General features: G+C 44.5%; 1 pseudogene; it reads right to left on the bottom strand.

Moving 5' to 3' along the window:
• Positions 1-559: 559 nt before the first annotated feature.
• Positions 560-3,508, bottom strand: LOC128930169 (fibronectin type III domain-containing protein 3B pseudogene; annotated as a pseudogene).
• Positions 3,509-4,603: the final 1,095 nt, after the last annotated feature.

The raw sequence follows: 4,603 nt of genomic DNA, 5'->3' as shown, positions 1-4,603 counted from the left end.
AGTTACTGCTATGAATTGACCTAGTAAAATCTACAATGCTCCATAATTTATAGGTGCATTTTGGTTACTTGATTTCTTATACAGGCAGCTCATGGTGTTAAAATTATAAGAAATACAGATTATTAAAGCATTTTAGATTAAAGTACACATTTTAATTTAAATGAGCTGAACAGTTAAATAACTGAGTGACAAAATGGTAGTTTAGGGCAGTCTTATCTGAGTGAACACACCTTCTATATGTTGCTGTTGCTTTGTGCTAATGCTCTTGACAAAACTGAAATCCTAGCCCTGTAACTACACACGCTGTGATTCATGTTTACAGATATAGATGAGCAAGACATAAGGAGTGACTGGTGAATATAAATTACTAAACTGTAACAAAAACAAAACTCAAAGGCTTGCAAAAGACATCAGTGTGAAAATAGAATGAAGGTAAATCTGAAAATTTAAAGAAAAACTAAGAATAAGAATAAGAAAAACTAAAAAATAAGAAAGCTAGCTTTTGGTATCTGGCTTGTGTTTTTTTTCTTTAAAAAAAAAAATCCAGTTTAATCTCTTCCTAGTTTTGCATTTCAAAAAGGTGCACCAAAACACTGACATTTTTGTTTCCAGCTAAATCTGTAAAACAGAGAGAACTGACTCCAATTTCATTTATCGCCTGAATTCTGATCCGGTGGGTGGTTTCTGGAAGGAGATCTTTCATAACGTGGGAGGTGGTGTTGCCCACGGTACTGCTAGTGTCTCCAAGATCAATGTTGTAAGCAAGGATTTCAGATCCGTTATTGCATGGCTCTTCCCAGTTCAGTACAAGGCACACAGAAGGTGAATCAGGGTGGGCATTGAGGGGCTTCTCCTCCAGGACGCAGAGAGTGCAGACAGGGTCAGGGGAAGACGCTGGTGTCTGGCAGAGGACAAGTTCACTGTACAGCCCTGCTCCTGCTTGATTGAAGGCCTGTAGTCTACAGCAATATTGTGCAGCAGGCAACAGGTCTCTTATTTCAAAATGGGTGTCTGTCCCATGATAAATGACTTCTAAGGATTCTTCATCTTCTCCCCATTCCAACCTGTACTCTGAGATGTCAGCACCGGAACTATCAGGACTCTCCCAGGTCACTAAGACACATCCATCAGGTGTAAAGGAAATACATGGTGCTTTGCACTGTCCAGGGGGTCCTGCAGCAGCGGTGATTTCTGAGAGCTCAGAATAGGGACCATACCCTCCGTCATTCAGAGCCCTCACCCTGAAGCGATACACGGTTCCGGGAAGCAGGTTGCCAACGGTGCACTCCAGCTCTGGGCCGTGGTACACCTCAGAGGCTACGTCTTCAGGCTCCGTCATCTCCACGCTGTACTCTGAGACCTCACAGCCACTTTCAGATGCAGGAACATCCCACTCTCAGTGGACTTCTTTGTGCTTCGGTCTACCCAGCACCCTCGGTGGTCAACACTGACCTGGTGCGATGCTTAGTGTGTGAACAGGGAGACTTTCAGAACACTGACTGTGTCCGCCAGTACTGATAGAGCATGCTCGGAGTTTGTACAAAGTGCCTGGTTTCAAGTGGGTGAAGGTATATTCGGTAGCTGACCCACTGGACGACACTTCCCACTGATTCGCTTCAGAATTTCTATCAGTAATCTCTAGCAAGTACTTGAGGATTTCCGAACCACCATTGTCCTTAGGAGGATCCCATTTGACACTAAAGCCATGAGATGTAACTGGGCCTTTGACAAGTGGTCTGGTAGGAGGTCCGGGCCTGTCAGGACTTGTCGTACAAACAAGGACTTCGCTTGGACAGCTTCTTCCTTCCACAGTAGAAGCGGTCAGCCTGAATTTATACTGTGTGCTGCTTTTGAGATTTTTCACAGTACAGGTTAAATCCTCTCCAGTGTATTTTGGGTGGAAAGGGTTATCATTTTCATCCTCCTGAATTTCCAAGGTGTAAGTGACCATCTCCTCGGGTGAACAGCCCTCTGGCTTACTCCACTGCAATGTGACCCATGTGATGCCAGCTCGAACCAGCCTTGGCACAGAAGGCATCTGAGGGATGTCTCCTAATGTGCAGCACACCACCTCTTGGCTGTAACCACTGGTGCCAATGTCGTTTCCAGCAGCCAGCCTGAACGTGTACCCCATTGCCCGGCAAACTTTGTCAACTTGCAGTGTTTCTGGCTCCCAAAGAAGCACTGTCTGAAACCACTGTTCCTTTTTCCCTCATCCCACTCTAAAAGGTAGTTGGTGATTTTTGAACCATTGTCAACTGGTGCCTTCCACTGCAGGGTTAGTGAACTTTTGCTCCTGTGGCCAGCTTAGGAGGGATAGGACACTCGGGTGCACAGCTGTGGGTGGTGAAGCTAACAGGCTTGGAGCAGGATCCCTTTATGGAATTGTACGTGGCAGACACCCTCATGTGATAATCCGTTGCTGGTGTAAGATCTTTCAGGTTACATTCTAATTCTTCTCCACTGTAAATTATCTTGTATTTTCCATCCCGTCCTTTGTCTGTTAAGGCAACCTCGTAACTGTAGGGGAAGGAAAGACCACTGTGGGGTCCACAAGAAAGTCCAAGGCGGGGAGCCCAGGACGACACAACTGCTCTCGCCTGAATATTAGAAACCTGTGGTTTCTCTATTCCCGAAAGAATGCCTCACGCCCTCTTTACTTCCAACTCATATTCTTGCAAGTCTGAATCATTCGAATTCGGGCTGCTTCTTGCTCCCCGCTCTGTTTTCTGAATTCCGGGACCACCAGCGCTGCCGCTTCCGCCACGGCTGCCGCTGTGGCCCTTCCCGTAGCCATTGTACACTGTCGTGTAGCTGCTTTTGTAGATAGAGGAAGGAGGGCTGCTGAGGCGGTTCTGGCGATCGATCTGGCAGTCTTTCAGTTTTTTTGTGCAGAGGCTTGCCATTCCATACAGTGGTATAATTTCTTGCTCCCCGTATATCGTGTGGGGAAGATGATGCTGGGTAAAAACTGAGGCAGTGTATCTCCAGGTCTGGTAACAGGCGGGTAGTAAGCTGTGTGTGAGTTATGAATCAAATGTGGTTGATGAGTCAGATAGGGAGGGAGACGATGGGTTGGAGACATGGCTGAGGGGTAGCTTGGGGGATAACACTCAGGAGACTGGGGTGTGACCACCACCCTGCGGCCGCCAGTACTGTCTTCGGTCACCTGTGAGATATAACCTGGAGGCACATGAATGGGAGGAATGGATCCATTGGGTGACATCATGGGAACTTCAGCAGGTCCTTGAATGCACTGAAGTGTTCCATCCTCCGCTTTTATTGTAAAAGTCTCACCTGGATTAACTTGAACGAGAATAACCTGCTGAGCTGCGTCTCCATTCACCAAGTGGGGCATCAGGGCGACCTCTCCATTCACCAATGGTGGCAGTTCCAGAGGGATTTGGTCGGTCATGTACATTCATGGAGAACTTCCCTCAACTGGCTTTCCTTCCCTAGGGCTGAAACGTGGGGCTCCGGGCGCACCACACACCGGGTCGCGCACGCCTTCCCAGCCGGCAGCCCCCGAGGATCCCTGCCGCCCCGTTCGTTGCTCCCGCTGCCGCCGCCGCTGCCACCACCGCCACCGCTCCCAATTATATGTTAATAGCAAGCATACATATGCTTAACATATGTTGCATTGGATTATTAAAACACATGAGTGCCATTATGGAAATTTTATCCTTCTTCATGTTTTCTCAAATAACAGTTAATATTCAGCTACTATTTCACCAATGACCTCACACCCTGATATGTAAGTGAAGAGGCAAATCAAGATAGAGAATAACTCAATGTGCTAAGTGAAGTGTGAGCAGACAGAAAAATGATAAACAGGTTTAATGGCAGGTGTGGAATATGGAAGAGGAAAGACTTTCTATTTTTTGAAAACCACTGCAGCCTTTGCAAATACATTCTATGTTCAACTTGCATACATCATTTTCTATCAGTTTCTCTCTGAAAATTTTGAAAATAATTTTTATTTCTTTTTGAAATTAAAAAATTATGTTTTAAAAATTTCTCTGATAGGGATCACAGTCTATTATGTTATATTTTCTAAATAATTCATTATTTAATTCACTCTTAAATAATGAACACATTTATGCTGTTTTTTCTATTAGCAATTACCATCTCTGATATTCAATTCACAAGCTGTTCAGAGCATACTTTGATGGCTCTGCCTTTCTATTACTGCTCCTCAATTTCCTCCTTAGAAGTTATGTCTCAGATTATGAAAAATTGCGTGATATATAGGTGATTTTGTGTAACAGAGTGGTATCCAAGGGAAATAAAGAATGAAAGACAGTGCATCAGTTCTACCTTTGCATTCACAAAAATCTTGACCTGAGCCAGGATGCATGAATTTAGCATTTTTCCTTCATAGCTACACAAGGAATTTCTGGTAGTCTCTGTAAGATTGCAGTTAGCTAGAAATACCAGGCTTATAATATGATACCCAAATGAGTTTTCGAAAAGCGTAAGTAAGAATATAGTAAGTTACAAACATGATTGACACCCAATGCTAATGCAACAGCTGTTTGCCCTCATATTATTCATTCCTTTGTTCATTGTATGTTTACACCGTTTCACAGATAAGTTATTAAGA

This window comes from Callithrix jacchus, chromosome 18, assembly GCF_049354715.1.
Source record: "Callithrix jacchus isolate 240 chromosome 18, calJac240_pri, whole genome shotgun sequence".
NCBI lineage: Eukaryota > Metazoa > Chordata > Mammalia > Primates > Cebidae > Callithrix > Callithrix jacchus.
This window is presented reverse-complemented; position numbering and strand designations above follow the sequence as displayed.